General features: G+C 38.6%; 1 long non-coding RNA gene across 2 annotated transcripts in view; it reads left to right on the plus strand.

Annotated features, from left to right (window-relative positions):
* LOC106504728 (uncharacterized) overlaps window positions 1-20,879 on the plus strand; it is a 689,957-nt gene that overhangs the window by 332,643 nt on the left and 336,435 nt on the right. For both annotated transcript variants that reach the window (XR_014813074.1, XR_014813076.1), the window contains one exon: window positions 13,621-13,714. This is a non-coding gene — a long non-coding RNA (uncharacterized LOC106504728). The remainder of the gene's footprint in view (window positions 1-13,620; window positions 13,715-20,879) is intronic.

Below are 20,879 nucleotides of genomic sequence, written 5' to 3' on the forward strand. Positions count from 1 at the left end.
GGATCTGGCATTTTCACTGCAGTAGCTTGGGTTACTGCTGTGGCACAGGTTCAATCCCTGGCCTGGGAAATTCCACATGCCACAGGCGCAGCCAAAAAAAAATAACAAAAACAAAAAAATCTTCAATATCTATTGCCTTATATTCATGCTAGTTTCTTTGTTAGCAGAACAAAATCTGCATGGATAAGTTGCTTGCTTCAGAATTAGTTCAATGCCATCAAGCTCACAAGAAGAACTTCTAAGATGACACTATACTATTTTTGCATTAAGTGTTCCATATAAAACTAACACCGTGCTTTTGAACTTTTAACCATACCAACAAAGATCATAAAATGCCATGGAGCGAGAAGAAAATATTCATCTTTTTAACATTTGTGAAAACAAATGTAAATTCACCTAAGCACAGCTATTTCTGGATACTTGTAATGACAATAAATCTAGTCTTGAATTAAAAGGGATCAAAAGTTTTCAAAAGCAGTAACTGTAGTGATTAGACTTTCCAATGTACACATATAACTTAAAACCTTTAACAGATCTAATAAAAAAAGATTATCTCCCAGTGTAAGTTCTTATTTGTTTTTCAGATCAGCCTGAAGCCAATTCTGTAGCTCTGAGTGAAGCTCCTTAAAGCTGGGTAAAAGGAGTAAGCGTCAATTGTAAAAATCCATATATTTTGGCCACACCTTTTCTCCTTTACTTGCATGGTAGCCATTTTCTTTTAAATATTAAAGCTCTAAAGCCTGTCAGTGAGAAATCTAACAACATAATTACAAACTTGGTATTGCTCTTACCTTTGCTGAGTATCACATAAGAGACTCACCAAAACTTTTGTATGCCTATCTACTGAATGTGAACCACACCAATAGAAAGTTTGTAAATAAATCTACACCTTCAGTCCTAACCTCTCAAATGAGCCATAGAATTGCAACTGCATTTCAGACAGCCCTATGACATATCCTCCCACCCTAAAATCTATAGCTCAACCCACAATCTTCTCCTGCAGGCCAGATACCTATTCATCTCCTGGGTATGTGACCTTGATTCTGACTTTGATTCATTTTCTTAAACTTGACCCCCTCCTAACTTTTTCATGTACATTAACCAAAATGTTCTTTTAATATTCCCTATTGTTTATCACTGTCAGATTTATACCATTCTCATTATCCATACCTAAACTATGATCTTAATTTCACATTTAACCTAACATAATAATTTCTTAGCCTACTTTCCCACATCCAAAATCATCCTAAATATGAGTACTAGACTGATCGTCATTAAAAACTACTGACATTTAATGTAGAATTCACCTCTAAAATAACCTAAATTATTCTCCAGAAGACAAGATTTGAATTCTTCAAACTGGAAAAGGAAAGTTCTATACTAAAAGATACCCCCTTACTTCCTGTAATTTACATCTTATTTCTTCCCCCATGAACTTTCCTTTCCAGCTGATCGTCACCTGCACACCCAAGCAAAACACCCTTGTTTGCTCTGTGCTAGCCTGCTCCCTCTGCTATTCAGAAAGTCAGGAATGTCTTCTAAGATGATCTTTATCAGTTCATACCTTACACTCTTTTAAAAGCCCAACTTCACACTCACCAACGTTAAGATACTCTAAGCATTCAATAAGTATTTTTGGAATAACGACTTCTTAGGATAAGATCAATTTCACAGCATAACCTCGAAATTTCAGTGGATTAAAACAATATAGGTAGACAACTCATGTAAGCTCCATGTCAATCTCAAGTCTACAGGGAAATGTGCTCCACATTCCCCTCACTGAGATACCAGGCTATCTTACAGTATACTGTTGGCAATACACCCATTTCTTTGAAAGAAACATGGAGGATCATGCACCAACTCTGAAAGTCTTCAACCCAGAATTGAAACACATCCCTTCTCCTCACATTCCACCCCTAACTATATCAGCAAGGTTGTGAAATCCTGCCATCGGCTCAGAAGGAAGAGAACTGCAAATATTGCTGTATTTCCTCATGTGCCTTGAGATAAGTGAGGGCTGATCTTAAGTGGAGGATATTTTCTCTCTTCACTCTTCCCTCCCTGTATAAACCATGTATAATCGGCTGCTTCATGTCCTCATTCAGAGATCTCTCACTATGCCCGGACCGTTTCTAACCTTTGAGGAAAGTGGAGTTATCAGAGAGTCAGTCAATGAATAGGCCAGCAAATTCGTGACCAAGTTCTTGGCTTTATATCCGTCTTAGAACTGTGGGTAAAGTAGCCTGTGGCATTCATGAGTGTAGGTAGCCCTCTTTCCAGGTACACGATAGAACTCCACTTCCTGAGGCCAGTGTCTAATACTAGCCAGTAATTTTTGGCCTGAAGTGATAGGTTTCAAGCCAGAGCACAGATGCACTGATACAAGACCTTCTAGAGCCCTTTTACACTTGACCTGGATGTCAGCATAGGGGAAAGTGGTGGCTTCTTTGTCAGCCTCAGCCAAGAATGACATAAACTGCAATAATCACAGATTCCTCATCAACCTATAGTGCATATGACGCTGAGCAGAAATAAGCCTTCATTCCTTTAGACTGATAGATTTTGGAGCTGCTTATCAACAGCATAATCTAGGCTTTACTGACATAAACATATATTATAAAAGCTATATGAATTAGAAGTTAAGGATTAAAACATATACACTGCTATATATACATAGATAACAAATAAGGACCTAGTGTAGAGCACAGGAAACTCTACTCAATATCTTGTAATAACGTATAATGAAAAAGAATCTGAAAAATGATATTCTATATAAAATATAAAAAACTATATTATGTATATGTAACTGAATCACTTTGTTGAAACAGCTTCGTACATCAACTATGGTTCAGTAAATGTTTTTTTTTAAAGCTATAGCTCAGAGGTGCAGTAAGAGGTTTTTTTCTCCTTCTCATGGAATGTTGCAACAACCACTGCTTCACTGTTTTCAGATCCCAAAAGCCCTGAGTCTGGCTCTGGTCCCCTGCCAAGGCAGAGGGCTTTGGGGATCCTGTTTCCCCGCAGAATTGAACTCTGGCTGCCTTTGTTTGCTTTCGGAGCCAGATCCCAGCAAGCCCAGGCTATAGTCGTGTGTTCCTATTCCACTTCTGGTCCATAAAGATTTTTATCTTGTTTACGGACACTTCTTTTGATGTTTTAAAATTATCTTACCTGTCATTGCTCTGTGTTTGGCATGGGAAATGTGCTTTTTAAAAGAGGCTTTCACAGTGCCACTTTTTCCTCAAATGATTTTGATGGTTTTTAAATATCAAAGCCTTTGCCAACACTATGTTAGAAAAATACGATTCAGGATTTAAATCAGGAGTTTTCAATGACAATTTTGAAGTCAATGAGTATCAATGACGATTTTGCCAGATAATTCTCTTTTGGGATGGGGAGAGGGCATTGTACATTGTAGAATGCTGAGCAACATTCCTGGCCTCTATACACTAGAATCTTGTAGCCACCCTGTACACACACACACACACACACACACACACACACACACATGCGAGCTGTGACAATTATGAATTTCTCCAAACATTGAGGGATGTCCTTTTCGGGAAGAAGACAAAATCACTACCAGTTGAGAACCTAACTCTATAAAGGGGGGCGGGGTGATTAAAATGCACTCAATAAATTATCAAGGTAATTATTAAGGTTAACATCTTTAGAGGTAATTAATTGGGGAGAGTGCAGATTTAGATTATAGGACAGGTGTTTAGGGTTTTTGAATCAAAAAAATATATTAGACCATTTCATCATGTATCTTTTGAAGTAAATGATAACTAATAATTCAAGATATTGTGTGTTAGGTGCCATGTGTGTGCCAGAGACTGTCTGTGGCACATGGATGTCAGTTAGTGGCTTTCTGTCCTTTATGACACTGGATAACTCATCTCAGTTTGGGAATTTTCAGAACTGACAGTCCCCATCCCTGGAAAGCTTTCAGTGCTGGGCAGACTGAGATGCTTGGTCACCCAACAGTAAGATAAGCAGCACACCCAGTTTATGCCTTGTAGAAAGTCAACACCATGGCTGCAGATTCTGCTAAACCCAAGGAAAAAGATATTTCTCCCATCACCGCTTGCTCTTATTTCCTGCTCACCTTGAATTTTTATTTTGTGCCCTAATCTTGAGGATCTTCCGTCATCTCCTCACTGACATTTAAACAAACGTGGACTTTATATTCTTTCTCCTGTTTTAAAAGAAAATGCTCAAAAGGCCTTCTGTGCATGGCAGAATCCACTAAAGATTCTGCAGATTAGAATATCACAGAAACCCTATGGAACATAGAACTTCATATGTTCTGGCTTCTCAAATATCTGAAGTAAATCTATCTTGTTGCACATCTACTTATCTTCTCTCTTCTATTCACATTCCTCCCACCACAACCACTCAGGCAATCACACCCTTCCTATTTCTCTCTTTTCCTGTTTATACATGATCAGAGTATTTTAGTTACTTTTTTTTTCTTTGTCTTTTAGGGTTGCATCTGTAGCATGTAGAAGTTCCCAGGCTAGGGGTCAAATAGGATCTGTAGCTGCCAGCCTATGCCACAGCCACAGCAATGCAGGTTCCAAGCTGCATCTGTGACCTACACCACAGCTCACAGCAGTGCCAGATCCTTAACCCACTGAGCAAGTCCAGGGATCAAACCCTCATCCTCATGGATGCTAGTCAGATTCATTTCGGATGAGCCACTCAGGAACTCCGATCAGAATATTTTAGATTTCTTTCCATAACTTTAGGGTGTCATCTCTTTCCTCAGTAATTTTATCAAAGTTTGCTTGTTTGGTTGGTTCTATGCAAAGACAGTTATCTTCCTTGGTTGAATCCTGGAATATGCAGTAAGATAATGTCTCTTTTGCCCCATCCAACATAAGATGGGGATTTGGAGGAGAAAGAGGAATGTGAGTGGGCTAGCACTTTCTTGCCAAGAGAGGAGACAGGAAAAGCAAAGGTGTGGAAGTGAGATGATGCTGGGCGATCTGGGGGAATGACAAGATGTGTGTGGCTCTAGAGAAGAATGGAGGGAAGTAATGTAGAGGATTAGATTAGGAATACATCAGAGAGAAGTTTAAATTCTCAGATAAACACTTGGACATTTACCCCATAGGCAATTAGAATGTATTGAGTGGTTTTTTTTTTTTTTTTTAAGCAACGGAGTGATACAATTAAAAAGAACTTTTTTGGGCCACACTCTTGGCCTGTGGAAGCTCCCAGAGCCCAGGGATAGAACCCTTGTCACAGCAGCAACCTGAGCCACTGCAGTGACAATGCCAGATCCTTAACCCGCTCTGCCACAAGGAGCTCCTAAAAGAAAATTTTATATATTAAGTCAGTACACAATAATTGCCATTTATTTTACCTATATCAGTCCTATATCACTTTTTCATTCCTTAAGCTAAAATATAATCTCAACAGTTAACTTTAGAATAGTGCAAAATCTCCCTGTTAGATATGGTGTTGTACATTCTTTTTTCTTTTCATTGTCTAGAGTAACTCTAAATTGACAGGAAATGTAGATTAAATTTCTTGAGTGATTTTTATAATTATCTTTTCTCAGAAAATTTACAGTCCACATATTGTATATCCCCTTTTCCTTTGAAAAAAAATGTTACTACCAGACAGCCAAAAGAAAAACAACAAAATAAAACAAAAAATTTCTGAAGTAGTAATAGAACCTTGGTTTTTATTTTATCCCTATTGGCAACCAGAATTTTTTTCCAGTATAAATAAATAAAATATAAGAATGGAATATTTAGAAAAATTTATATAAGATGTGCTCTTAAGCTTTTGGGGGCAATAGTCAACATTTTAGTTTCTTTCCTTGCCATGTCAGACCTCACATGGGAATCATTCAGAAAATAATTGAAAACATTTTTTGTCTATAAATTCCCAAGTACCTTGTGTAAAAATTATTTGCAGCCTGTTGACTCATCGATGAACAAGGATTATTGTTCCTCACTGATTTTAGTTCTTTGCTAATGTCAAAGTGAAAATAGTTCTTGTTGATTTTTATATCAGTTATATATATAAATATAAAATTATAAATTATAAAATTATATATATAACTGATATAAAATGTTATTCTTTTTTCTGTCCTTTGTTAGTTTACATACATAATTTTGAGCTAGATTTCCAGGACTATCATATGCGCTTGTCAGCTGAATTTTGTCATAGGATTATTAATAAGCAGCCAGTTTTTTACATCTTTATCATACATTTTCTTACATTAAATGTGACAGAATAAAGTTAAAAATACAATATTGCAAAATTTACCAAAAGTTGACCAAGATCTCAGGCCCGTATCTATATAAATCATTTATTTACATAAAAACCCATTAATAAATTTCCATTTGAGGGAAGCTCAATTGAGAATGTAAATGACACAGATTGCATTGTTCCAGTGTGACTAATCTACACAGAAATTACTATAATGGACCCATCCTGTATTTCTAAGTGTTGGGCCATTAAATCAGTTTATTTTAATGGTAAAAAACAGACAATGAAAAAAAGAGCCCATTATCTTGCTAATATAATCACCATGCATTTGCAGTGGCTTTAAGCTGAAAACAATAAAATCAGGACCATCATAAACAAATATATGTGGCCAAGTTGCTTGAAAGACCTGCTATCCCCAGGGTTTTGTTTCTTCATGTAGGTCCAACTCAAATAACAAGGCACCAAGAGTTATCCTGAATACTAACAAGTTTGTTTTATAAACCAACTATGGTTAGGCTAAAGTCTTTACTCTTTCAAAGCTAGTTACTCCTTAAAAGTACTCATATCCACTTAATAAGCTATTTCTGAAATGTGTTTTCTTAGCAGAAGACTGCCATCCTGATGAATCATCTGTACCTACACCTACCTATAGATTAGGATTCAGGCATATCTGCATTCAGGCCTGGCTCATTTTCTCAGTATCCCCTTCAGCTCTTCTGTCCTGGGCCTGTTAGCATCATCTTCCAGTTGGTTCTCACCATTGTGGGAAATTGGATCTAGCAAGGATTGAAGGGTAGAGAGGAGCATTAATTCCTATAATCACACAAGTGCTAATATTTACACTGATTGAAATGTCCCTGAATCATTCCCTATGATCAGGTGACTGTAATATGATAAATGACTAGCCCTGGATTATCTGAACCTTTAACTGTGGCAAGTTAGACAGGAGTACCTTGATTGTTTTAGGCAAAGCATTCAACCTACCACTGAGTATTAAGCTAATCCCACCAAATAAGATCCCAACACAGTGGGATAGGGATTGAGTAGATGTTGGTGAGAAAACTTGCAGTATCCACTCTCACAGACTGGGTTCCCTGGATGCAACCCCCCACAGAGGGGGTTTAGTATGCAGGATTTTGTTTTAGAGCATACCCTTGGGATCAACACCTGCATAGGGCAGGGAAAGAAGGAAGCTTAGGCAGAGCAGCAGAGACAATGACAGGTTTGCTGATCCCATGAGGGGTTTTGAAGTTAGACTTGCCGGCCCTTCAGAGTAGTTCTCATCTGGCTTGAAACACTGAACATTCATGCTCCCATACAGATCCATCACTGGATCTGGCTGCAGGGAAAGGGGAATGACTTTGGTGGGTCTCTGTAGGGCATACAATTCCTGCAAAGGCTGAGAGCTGAGGGCATCTGTTGACAGGACTCCCAGCAGCTGAGGCAACAAGTCCTTCAGTAAAGGAACGTCTGGACAGCACATCAGGATATCTGCCACATCCACTACAGCCTCTAGAAAGTAGCACCTGAAACACTGGTCATGAAGATACTGCATGTATTGATGGGGCTTTGAAAGATAATTATTTTCCAAGTTGACAATGGAGGTCAAAGATTGGTTTGATTAATTCTACACCCTTCCAGCTCATCAATTAGACAGAAAAAACCTAACCCTTTTCCTTTACTTATCAAATCATTCCACTTCAGTCTCAAGCCCTGATGAGGCAAAACAAAGGGTTAAAATTCTTTGGAAATCTTAATCTAACTCACATTTTAGCTTTATAAATGGAAATCTTAATTTAACTCACATTTTACTCCTTTATAAGAGGAGTTTTGAGGTTACTAGTTGAGTTATACAGCAGCATAAAATTACCCTCCCCCATACTAATAAAATGAACAAAAATAGTTTTTAAATGGAGAAAGAAAAAAAGAAAAGAAAAAAAGTCCCTTCACGAGCAGCAACCAAATAAGGAAATAAGAACAAATGAAAGCCAGTAACCTCAAAAACAGAGCTAAGGAAAGAAACAAACCTCTCACGTGATAGGTGGTGTGGAGTGCGCCTCTAAACCAGCTTCCTTGCTCCCAGAATCAACCCCTAAAAAAAGAAAAGGACCCTACAACATTCTCTAAAGTTTCACTAGAATCTTCCAGTTGGAAAAGTGTGAATTGAGGAGAAAAGGGCAACACTTTTGATTGTTTTTCTCTCTAGTCTCTATATAGTTTGATTTTTTTAAAACATTGAGTGAGCATATATTACTTTTATTTAAAAAGGAATTATTTACTTGAAAAATCAAAATAAGAAGTAAAGAACTGCCCTATGTATCACATAGACAATGTCTGTTTCAGGGCATCAGGACAATCCACAGGAGGAGAGTTGAACTTGGCCAATGTATTTTTTGGTTCATCAGATCTTCAGCAGACATGCTTTCCAAAGAGAACTGTTTGACTTAAAACAAGTTAAGAAAATATACTATGTCCATATATCTGTATGAATTTATTCTAAAGAGATGAGATTATATCTTAAAAATGACCTGACTAGTTTACTTAAGGAGTAAACATTGACATTATAACTTTCCTCTCCCTAAAACCTTTATGTTACACTTTTTTCCCCCTATAGTTTTGTACTCTAGGTAGTATTAGTGACAAATGAACACCTCGTGTTTGTTTAATCTTCACTGCCATGTATTTTTACTCTCCCAAACTCTTACAGTGTATGAATATCATTCACTCTCATCCTTTATTTTTAATGTCCATTAGCTTAGCAAATACTAATTTTGCTTAGCACTGTGCAAGACACTGTAGGAAATCCTTGGCACAGGCCTACTCCCAATGAGCTCAGAGCTGGTAATAAAATAGCCCCCAGAAGCCATTGTATCTGCCTATAACAGATGCTCCATAGAGAACTACTAGCTGAGGACTCTCCTAGGGGTACCTTCTGGGGACTCATCATGTACTACAAATGCCCAACTCACATGTCTCAAAATAATGGTCCAAGAAGCCTGCCTAGTCCTCAAAGGATGTGAGAATATTGAGGATCAGCAAATGATTCTTCTTCTTCTATGCTTCCCTTCCCTCCCACCATGCTTTAAGTGCTTAAAACTGAAAAAAGAGAGAAGCGGGGAGAAGGAGAGAAGAAGGGAAAAGAAAATTTGGCTCAAAAGAAAATAGAATGCATGTAAATCTAGGCCTTAAAGAATATTCCTTGTTAAAGTCATCCCTTACTAAAGACTCATGGCAACTCAGATGCCAGGAGGCCCAAGATAAAGCTGCAGATGCACAATGTATCAGTCAGGGTTTTCCAGAGAAACAATCAGAAGGAGAGAGAGAGATTATCTGTTATAGCAATTGGCCTCCATAGTTTTGGAGACCAAGAAGTCTCACGATCTGCTATCTGTGAGACAGAACCAGAAAAGCCAGTGGTGAAATTAAGTGAGTCACAGGTCTGATATTTGGGGTCTACATGATATAAGTCCTAGTTAGAGTCCATAAACCCTTATGTGTGAGGACAAGAGATAATGGATATTTCAGCTCATGGAGAGGGAGAGAATTCGCCCTTACTATATCTTTTTTTTTTTTTTTCCATTCATCTAGTTCTTTTTAATTTACATTTTAAATGATTTTTATTCTTTCCATTATACCTGGTTTACAGCATTCTGTCAATTTTCCACTGTACAGCAAGGTGACCCAGTCACACATACATTCTTTTTTCTCACATTATCATGCTTCATCCTAAGTAACTAGATATAGTTCCCAGTGCTATGCGGCAGGATCTCATTGTTTATTCTTTCCAAAGGCAATAGTCTGCATCTATTAACCCTAAAGTCCAAGTCCATCCCACTCCCCCTTGGCAACCACAAGTCTATTCTCCATGTTCATGAGTTTCTTTTCTGTGGAAAGGTTCGTTTGTGCCCTATATTAGATTCCAGATATAAATGATAATCATATCGTCTTTGTCGTTCTCTTTCTGACTTACTTCACTTAATACAAGAGTCTCTAATTCCATCCATGTTGCTGCACATGGCATTATTTCATTCTTCTTTAGGGCTGAGTGGTATTCCATTGTATATACATACCACATCTTCTTAATCCATTCATCTGTTAATGGACATTTAGGTTGTTTCCATGTCTTAGCTATTGTGACTAGTGCTACAATGAACATACGGGTGCATGTGCCTTTTTCAAAGAAAGTTTTGTCCGTATATATGCCCAAGAGTGGGATTGGTGGGTCATGTGGTAGTTCTATGCATAGTTTTCTGAGGTGCCTCCATAGTGTTTTCCATAGTGGTTGTACCAATGTACATTCCCACCAAGAGCGCAGGAGGGTTCCCTTATCTCCACACCTTCTCCAGCATTTGTTATTCGTGGACTTATTAATGATAGTCATTCTGACTGGTGTGAGGTGGTACCTCATAGTTGTCTTGATTTGCATTTCTCTACTAATCAGGGATGTTGAGCATTTTTTTCATGTGCTTGTTGGCCATCTGTATATCTTCTTTGGAGAAAAGTCTATTTAGGTCTTTTGCCCATTTTTCCATTGGGTTGTTGGTTTTTTTGCTGTTGAGCTGTCTAAGGTGTTTGTATATTTTAGAGATGAAGCCCTTGTCAGTTGCATCATTTGAAACTATTTTCTCCCATTCTGTAAGTTGTCTTTTTTTTTTTTTTTTTTTTTAATGGTTTCCTTTGCTGTGCAAAAGCTTGTCAGTTTGATTAGGTCCCATTGGTTTATTTTTGCTTTTATTTCTCTTGCCTTGGGAGACTGACCTGAGAAACATTTGTAAGATTGATATCAAAGAATGTTTTGCTTATGTTCTCTTCTAGAGGTTTGATGGTGTCTTGTCTTACATTTAAGTCTTTAATCCACTTTGAGTTTATTTTTGTGTATGGTGTGAGGTGTGTTCCAGTTTAATTGATCTGCATGTGGCTGTCCAGTCTTTCCAGTACCACTTACTGAAAAGACTGTCTTTTTCCCCCATTTTATATTCTTGCCTCCTTTGTCAAAGCTTAATTGACCATAGGTGTCTGGGTTTCTTTCTGGGTTCTCTATTCTGTTCCATTGGTCTATATGTCTGTTTTGATACCAGTACCACCTTGTCTTGATTTCTGTGGCTTTGTAATGTTGCCTGAAGTCTGGGAGAAGTATGCCTCCTCCTTGGTTTTTGTTTCTCAGGATTGCTTTGGTAATTCTGGGTCTTTTGTGGTTCCATATAAATATTTGGATTGTTTGTTCTAGTTCTGTGAAAAATGTCATGTGTGATTTGATAGGGATTGCACTGACTCTGTACATTGCTTTGGGTAGTATGGCCATTTTTCCAATAGTAATTTTTCCAACCCAGGAGCATGGCATAGCTTTCTGTTTCTTTGAACCCTCTTTCGTTTGCTTGATGAGTGTTTTATAGTTCTCAGCATAAAAGTCTTTCTTTAATCCTCTTGGTCAGGTTTATTCCTAGGTATTTAATTTTTTGGAATGTGATTTTAAAAGGTATTGTATTTTTGCATTCCTTTTCTAATATTTCATTGTTAGTATACAGAAATGTGAATGATTTCTGAATGTTCATCTTAAATCCTGCTACTTTGCTGCATTTGTTGATTGGTTCTAGTAGTTTTTCGATTGAATACTTAGGGTTTTCTATACATAGTATAATGTCATCTGCACACAGTGACAATTTTACCTCTTCTCTTCCAATTTGGATACCTTTTATTTCTTTTGTTTGATTGCTGTGGCTAGGACTTCCGGTACTATGTTGAATAAAAGTGGCGAGAATGGGCATCCTTGTCTTGTTTCAGATTTTAGTGGGAAGGCTTTCAGCTTTTCTCCATGGAGTATTATATTTGCTGTGGGTTTGTCATAAATAGCTTTTATTATGTTAAGGTATGTTCCCTATTAACAGCATCAAGGACCTGCAGGAAGGTGGCTCAGGCTATTCCTAGTTGCAGGGCCCTTGGAAATGGTAATAAGCCTTAGCCAGATTTATAAGTTGCCCAGAGCATTTGGCAGTGGCAGTGGCAGGGTATGTGAATTCCCAGGGTAGTGAGAATAACGATAGGTAGTGTTCATTCACAATGCCCTCCTCTGTGGTGCCCTCTGAGGTGATGAGGGATGCAAGTGGTGCCTGTTCATGGACTCTTTGTGGTGGATGGCCATGCCCACCTCTGGAGTCAGAGATAACTGTGGTTGTTTGCCCCCACCACTGGTAGACCAGACAAGAAGCACCCTATCCCACTTAGCGCACACAGGAGGTGCTGCCCCAGCTGCTCCTAGTTGCAGGGTCTTGAGAAGGGACAATGATCAGGTGTCTGGACATTGCCTAATGCATTTGGCAGTGGCAGTACCAGGGCAGGTGTGTTGCCAGGGGAGTGAGAGCAACAGCGGGTGGTGCTCGATTGCAGTGCCCTCTTCTTTTGCCGACTTCATGGTAACTGGGCCATAGGTGGAGCCTGTTCACAAACCCCTAGTGGTGACTGGCCATGCCTCCCTCTGGTTTCTGAGATGACTACTTTGGTTTGTCCCTTCCTCCTGTAGATTATGCAAGACGCACCACGTCGCACTTAGCCTCCCACTGCCCTTAGCAGTGGGAGGTGCCTGGCCACCTGTAGCCTGCAGAAGTCCACCATTTGCCATAGCTAGAACAAGTGTCTTCTTGCCACCTGTAGCCTGCACCAGAGGTGCCCCGCCCCTTCCTCTGAAAGCCCAAGCATGCACAGGGAGATTCCTATGGCATTGGCCCCTCCTCCTCTCACCCTCCCCAGTAATAGCACCTTGCTTCTCCTGTGGGCCCAGACCTCCTCCCAGGCTCCCTTGGCTATGGTGTTCCACTCTCCAGCCCATAGCTCACCGCTCTTCAGTTCATGGCACACCACTCCTTAGCTCCTCAGGCTGTCTCCACACAGCCAACCTTAGTTCTCTCCCTGGAACTGACCTCCTCTGGAGCCTGAGTCTCAGCACCCAGCCCCCACCCGAGCATCTCAGGCTGTGGTGTCCCGCGCAGTGGTGCAGATGGTCTTTGCAGCTCTCACTCTGCTTAGCCCTCCTCAGTCCAGCTGCTGCACTTTTCTGGGGGAGTTTGAGGTCCCTCTATCTCCACTGATCTCCCTGTCAGTTAAGTGGCTTCCCAGGGTGTGGGTTCCTTTTTTCTTTCACAGCTCCCTCTCAGGAATGCTAGTCCCATCCTGATTCCTTTTCGCTCTCTCTTTTTTGTTCTACCCGGTTGTGTTGAGAGTTTCCTGCCCTTTTTGGAGGTTTAAGTTCTTCTGCCAGCATTCAGTAGATGTTCTGTGCGAATCGTTTTACATGTAGATGTGTTTGTTTTTATATGTTTCTGGGAGAAGGTGAGCACAAAGTCTTATTGCTCCATCATCCTGATCCTTCTCTCCATCTTTTTTTTTTTTTCTGTTCAGACCTTCAACAGTTTGGATGATGCCCAGCACATTGGCGAGGCTGATCTTCACTGACATGTTCAAAGGCTAATCTCTTCCAGAAACACTTTCCCAGGTATGCCCAGAAATAATGGGGTTTTTTGATTTTTATTTTTTCCATTATAGTTAACTTAGTGTTCTGTCAATTTCTACTGTACAGCAAAGTGACCCAGCTATACATACGTACATATTTTTTTTCTTCTTTTTCTCACATTATCCTCCATCATGTCCCATCACAAGTGACTAGATATATTTCCCTGTGCTATACAGCAGGATCTCATTGCTTATCCACTCCAAATACAATAGTTTGCATCTATCAGAAATAATGTTTCACCAGTTATCTGGGCATCCTTTAGACAAGTCAAGCTGACACATAAAGTGAACCATTACATACCTTTAATACCTTCTGTGACTCTGGCAATCTTCTTGGCCTCAGTTCCCTAATCTGTAAACTGGTGATAGGTAAGGTCCTAGTAGTCTTAGGGTTAATAAAAGAACTGAGTAAGTGAAAGCAATTTATACATGTAGTGTGCTATAAAAACACAAATGCAAAAGGATATTCCAGTTGTACTCAGCCCAAACTAATTTAGAATCAGTTTGCCAAATCAGAAGATGATGACTACTCCAGAAATCTATGTGCATGTGTTCTTGTGCAGGAGGAATCTTATTTTCAGGTTGAAGGAGAAAAGAGAATGTGCACATGTGTGTGTGCGCGCGTGCGCGTGTGTGTGTGTGTGTCCAGCACTAGCACTGGGGATTGTCTGTGGGAAGAAAGAAAAACCAAAAGAATTGAGTGAGTAACTTGGTATCTGTTCTCACTTAGTAAGAGAAGGTTTACTTCCCCTGTAGGGTTGGGATTAAAGCAAACACTAAAGAAGGTGTTTATGTGACATTTTCTGTATCTCTGAGACCTAGCACGGTTTCTTGGTTTAAGTGACAAAAGTGAACAGAATAAGGGAGCAGGCTCACTCTGTTTTAGTGAGAAGTAAACTATGACCACTGCTGGAGAATTCTCTGCTTCCCCTGCTCCTACAGCTTTGTGTGTTGGCTGGAGCCAAGCATAAGCATAAGTAATGAAAGAAGTTTGTTTTCCTAGAACAATGTGGGAAGGAAAAAAGAGGAAACCTGTTGTTGTCATAAGTGCTTGAGTTCTGTGTGGGGTTTTTTTATTGTATAAATCAATGACTCTTACTATGGCATGGAGGTCAGAATTGGCATCCAGATACTCAAGAGCCCAGAGATGGAGATGGCCCTGGGAATTTTAAAAAATATACTACAGTAGTTTTTAAGTGACCAGTGTCTCTTGACTTGGTGTGGACTTCAGCCAATTCGACTTAGGTTTTGAATAGGAGGTAGGCTTGGGTTTATGTTCAAAATACATAAATGAAACATGACCTCTCTGATGGAAAGATATGTAGGGGCCTAGACAATTATCCATTGGTCAGAGTCAGTTCATTTGGGTGGCTCCTAAGCCATCTTCATGGATTTTCCAAAGGAAACAATGTGAAAAGCAGTAAATTAAATAATATTTAACATTACTTCCATCAGGGAGAATTAAACTGAATTTTATAAATATAGTGTAAAGCTTTTATTTCTATGTTGTTTCTCTATGTTTTGGTTTATGCCAAGCTCAAGAATTGTGCTCTGAGGCGATATTCACACTCATCAACACATTTATGCTGAATGAAATCTGGTATATATATCATCACTCACTTTTCTGTTCCTTCTCCTTTTACAACCTTAAGACTATGCAGAGAGTGCTATAGTTACTAAGTACTATCATAAACCCAACCATTTTCCCACAGAAATGCAGAACTAGTCTTTGAAGAGACATGCAAACTATCACTATGAAAGACATCATTCGCTCCATCATCACTTGGAGTGTTGGTAAAATTCAAGATACTATGAGAAAGGCAAAAAATAACATGGCTTTACCTGTGAGAAGTTTCTAGTCTAGTGAGGAAGAAAGGCAAAAAAAGAGAGAGATCTTTATTACATGATGTGATGCATATTTCAGAAGAAGGGTAAAAATGCTATGAAAACAGTGGTGGGGGGGAACAACAACGAAGTCTATCACCTACCAGAAGTAACTTTTCAGATCTTGAAAGGTGAGTGGAGTCAGTCATACAGAGAACAGTGGAAGAAATGACGGAGGATGGAGGGAGGTGACTAAGGCCAGCAAAGACAGAAACATGGAGAAACATATCAGCCTTGTCAATTGACAGTCAATTAGGCTTTCAGGTGAGGAGAAAAATTAGAACCAATTCACAAGTTTTTCATTATCTTTACTAATAGAACCAATAAAAGGTGTCAGCTTCTTCTTGTTGTTGTTAATTGTCAAATTTTTATGTTGTTTTCCTCCAGAAAACATAGTCTCATTACATTTTCCCACTATATTCTCAAAACAACTTTTGGACAGGCAAATCTTATTGAAAATTTCCCAACTCTTTGGCCAGCAAACTGCAGTAGTAGACAGGACAACAGAAATCTGATATGGTAAAGTTTTCTGGCTATCTTCAAGAGAAATGGCACACATCCAGTCACGTTTCAACGTGCTTATACAAAGTGAGCCCTCAACCATTTAAAATTTCACTCATCATCACCAATTACAATTCTATATGTTTCTGAAGGCTTTATAGTTCAACCCTAACATTTTGCTCAGGGCTGACATTTGGGCTTTCCCTTCAAAACTTCATAAGAACTAGAATCAGGTAAAACCAGTTTAGCAGATTTTGTGGAGGGTGAGTTACAATCTCCTACACTGTCCCACACTCCAAACACTTACCCCCAAATTGATGGGTGCTGCTGCTGGAATGTCAACATTCTCAGAAATACTGTCAACAAAAGCAGGGCTGGTCTCCAAGATATTCAAAACAAGTAACTGAATAAGGTACTATTTTGAAATATGACTTCTTTATAGCTGATTTTGGAATTATTGACCACATGTAATTTTATTTATCTGGGCTCTCTCAGAGAGAAAGCCTCTCAGAGATTTGTACGTTGAAAATGTATTATTTTTTTCTTAAATGATAGGTCGTGAAAAAATGTGAGGGCAGTGGAATTGCCTGGAAAGTCATATAAAATTATAATCATTTGTAACCCTTAGAGTCAAAGAAAAAGAGTATTTGTAAAAACCCACGGGCAATCATGCAATTAAAAACTTGAAAAATAGAGGGCTTTTCATTTCTATTCATTTTAAAGTGCCAATAGAAAGTAAACCCTTTTAGAAGGCTGAGCAAACTTAAAAATACCATCTCAGAGGCATAGAATTTTAATGTAGGGAAGGACTTCAGACATTATCTATATCAACCTCTTCATTTGATAGATGAATAAAGGAGTTCCATAAAAAATAAGCACCAAGCCTAAACTCACTAGGAGGGCTATAATGAGATCCTAGAACTCTTGACTACTACTGTTTTCTCATAGACATTATGTAGAGGAAACCCTTTTGAAAATATTAAACTATGTATATATATATATATATATATTTATATATATTATATATATAAATATTAAACTATGTATATATATATATATTTTAGCCTGTCCTACTCTGTTAAGTAGGACACTCCATTCAGGTTTGAAAGATATGAGGCAACTCTATTCCAAGGAACCAAAGTCCAAAGGTTTTTTTACCCAAAAACCATGGTCCAAATGAAAGAAAGACTAGATTACAGAATATTCTGTATTTAGAGAGAACTAGTTTTTCATTTCATCATGCCCTTTTCTGCTCTGATACATACAAATCCTTCAAGATGAGGAAGAAAGGGCATTGGAGAGGAAAACAATTAAGAAGCAGACTTGATCAATATTCACTGCAAGAGGAAGATCATAAATGTGCAAACAAGTCCAGGGATTTTAAAGCAAATGGATCTGGTGCCTGTTCACAGGAAGGCAGTAATCTTGAAGGAGCTCCTAGGTTAAAGGCCACCTGGAGTATTGCAGAAAGAGAAGAACCAAGGCAGAGTCAGTGACTTTCCTGTAGTCCACACAATCTGCAGGAGATTCAGACCTTCCCCAAACTCTAGAAGAATTAGAAGTTAACTGAGATGGAGAGTCCACAGACCCAGAAGTCTCATGAAGAGACAAGGTATTAGCAGAAAGGGATGTGGCTCTTACAACTCTGATGGCCAGTCTTGACAATATGCACCTCAAGGCATGCCAGAGAGCCAGAAGCCAGCTAACCAAGATCCTGCATTACCTACTTCCACAGGCTCTCTTCTCCTGTTAAGGGATGAATTGTATACCCCAAAATTAAAATTTTAAAATCCTAATCCCCATTACCTTAGAGTATGACTGAATTTGGAAATAGGGTTTTTTAAATGAGGCAATTAAGTTAAAATGAAGTCTTTAGGGAGGCTCCTAATCCAATATGACAGGTATGCTTACAAGAAGAGGAAATTTGGGCACAGATATAATTAGAGGAAAAACAGCTTGTGAACATGAAGACAGCTCTCTGGAAGCCAAGAAGAGAAGCCTCAGAATAAACTAGCTCTACTGACACAGTGACCTCAGATTTCAATCCTCTAGAACTGTAGGAAAATAAATTTCTGTTGTTTACAACACCCAGTTAGTGATACTTTGTTAGGGCAGCCTTAGCACCAATAAACCACCCTAAACACAGATGCCATTCAGAGGGAAAAAAGGACTAGCATTGACTTATAAACTGACAATGGTCAAAAATTCCCCAAATTGAACCTCTTAGAAGACTATGTTCTGTCATCAGTTCAAATCACAATAGAGATTCAATTAATGAATATTAAAAAAAAAAACACCCCTGCTCTATTACCATTCTGTACCTCAGAGCCTATAAATTCTGTAGGGAATTTACTTTGAATAAATTACATAAAGTCAAAAGTATGAAATAGGTAGATATTTATTGAACTATGGAACTTTAAAAACAGTGTATCAATACCTATTCATAAACTTACTTTCCATATTAGTTTATTAAAAGACTATAGGGATGGATTTTGTTAGTTTGGTTAGAAAGAAAAATGAATTAATAAATTGGGAGGAGGTTCTTTACAGTTAAATATTTTTGTTTATTGTTTGTACTACAGAGCCATTTCTAATTCAGTCACATATATGTCAAACATGGAAGGCAATATGAATAAAAATGTGGAGTTATGAAGAATGGTAGATATCCCAGTTTCGCCATTATAAAAAATATATAGCCTTAAGCAATTTACTGAACCTCTCTAAGCTTTTCTTCCTTGTCTATAAAATGTAGATAAAAAAATCTAATTCATAAGGTTGTTGTGAAGATGAAATTGATGGCACTGAAAATATATAGTAAATGTTTGAGACAAATGAGAAATTAGTTTGAAGTGTCAATTGGAGCCAGACTATAGAGAGTTTCCAATATCCAAACTATGGAAGTTTGAACTTGATTTTTAGGTAAGGAAGAACATTAATACAGAAATGCTGTGGCTCACTGTGCCCAGTGTTCTGTATTTTATTATAGTTACTATTTGAGAACAATTGTTCATTGTTAATCTCTTGAGTTTGAAGTTTAGTGGGGCAAAGCATCAAGACACCTGTCATCTTAGGATAAAACTTTGTCATATTTTCTACATTCCTATTTTGGGAAATTATTACTCATTACTCCAGTTGCAAATATGTTATATCTTAGTCACCTAGCTCTTCCTTCAAGAATGAAGGCCTTATTTCCCCAGATATGGGAGAACTAATGACAGACATTCATCAGGTATTTGCCTTTTGGGAGAACTGCCTTTGTTAAGAGCCACTTTTCCCTAATTTACAGGCCCAGAGGTAAATTAATGACTGATGAAGGAGTTCCCATGTGCGCAGCTGACAGAGGAAACAGAAAGCAATTGTGAATCATAGAGGGTTTGGCTTGTAAGTTGGAAATGGCTAGAGGTTGCACTTGAAAGAAGGTGATGAGAGAAAATCTTTCCAAAAAGCAGAGCTCTAAGCATACAGTTGGCCATCTATACTGTGTACAAAGAAGATAGGTATTAAAAACCAAGTAGACAAAATTACCAACCAGTGACCTTGGCTATCTCTGGTCATCAGACAACCCAGTGCCTGAATAGCAGGTGCAGGACTAAAATAATCACAGAGGCAGGGGTGGAGGCTATGAAGGATCAAACAGCGCTGGTTCCCACTTACAGCAGTTGACTGAGTACTGCCACCGCTGAATGGTGAAAAACCAGTGATGGAGACCAAGGATGAGTCCCAACATGGCACAAATTGTCAAGGTCACCAGTTAGCCACATGGTGGCAAACTGAGTACATTGAATGCCTCCTATGGAGGAACCAACAGTGATTGGTTTTGATAAAAAATAGCCTTACATTCTCATTATGGATTTACACTTTCTGACTACAGGGTCTCAGTCAACAATACTTTTGCAGGATTTAAAGACTGTTTAGTTTACCAGCCCCGGGTACTACTTCATAATAAAGGAAGTGTCGATGTGAGCTTGAATACAGGGTTCACTGGTTCTATTATGTCTATACCATCCAGAAACTTCTGGCCCAATAAAATAACAAAGAGATTGTAAAAACAGAGCTGAAGCACCAGCATGGAGAAGGTAACTTGAGAGGATTTGGTGCCATCTTCCAGGATGCAGTGCACACACTAAATCAATGATTTTAATGTCTTCAGTGCTATGTCTTCAGTGGGTGGAATACTTGGGCCTAGAATCAAAGTGGTAGGAAGAGGAGATACTCTGCTACTATCACTGTTAAAAACATTATGGGGGAAGTTGTCATTAGAAGTTCTGATTCCTAAAGTGGGGAGTACTGAAATAGTGGAACACTAAAGAATGCCATTTAACTATAAAGATCAGTTGCAACTGGGTCACTTTCAGTGCTTTATCCCAGAGACCAGGAATCAAGAGGACTCACCATCTTAGAAAGGATAGTTGATCCTGATAAGTCTGCTGTTATACAATGGGGCCAAGAACAAATATATTTTAGCCAAGGTAATATGATTGGGTACCTCTTTGCAACCTGTCCACAACTTTTATGTTAAAAAAAAGAAATACAGCAGTTATGATTCAGATAAGTTCCTGGTACAGGGCTCAGGCTTTTCAAAGTCTGGGTTGTATCACTAGGTAAGCCACCAACAACAGTAGAAATACCAGTTTAAGGTTAAAAAAAAAAACTGAAAAAGATATTAAAGCAGGGAGACTGTGAGTATCAGTTGTGGCCCACAAACCAATTACAGTGGTGGGAGCTATAGTTCCTCTGACTAACTCTGCAAGATTAAAAGCCCC

This window comes from Sus scrofa, chromosome 8 (genome assembly GCF_054392235.1).
Source record: "Sus scrofa isolate SSC_HxYL_T2T_F1_AM1 chromosome 8, Sscrofa_HxYL_maternal_Yorkshire_Landrace_v2.0, whole genome shotgun sequence".
Taxonomy (NCBI): domain Eukaryota; kingdom Metazoa; phylum Chordata; class Mammalia; order Artiodactyla; family Suidae; genus Sus; species Sus scrofa.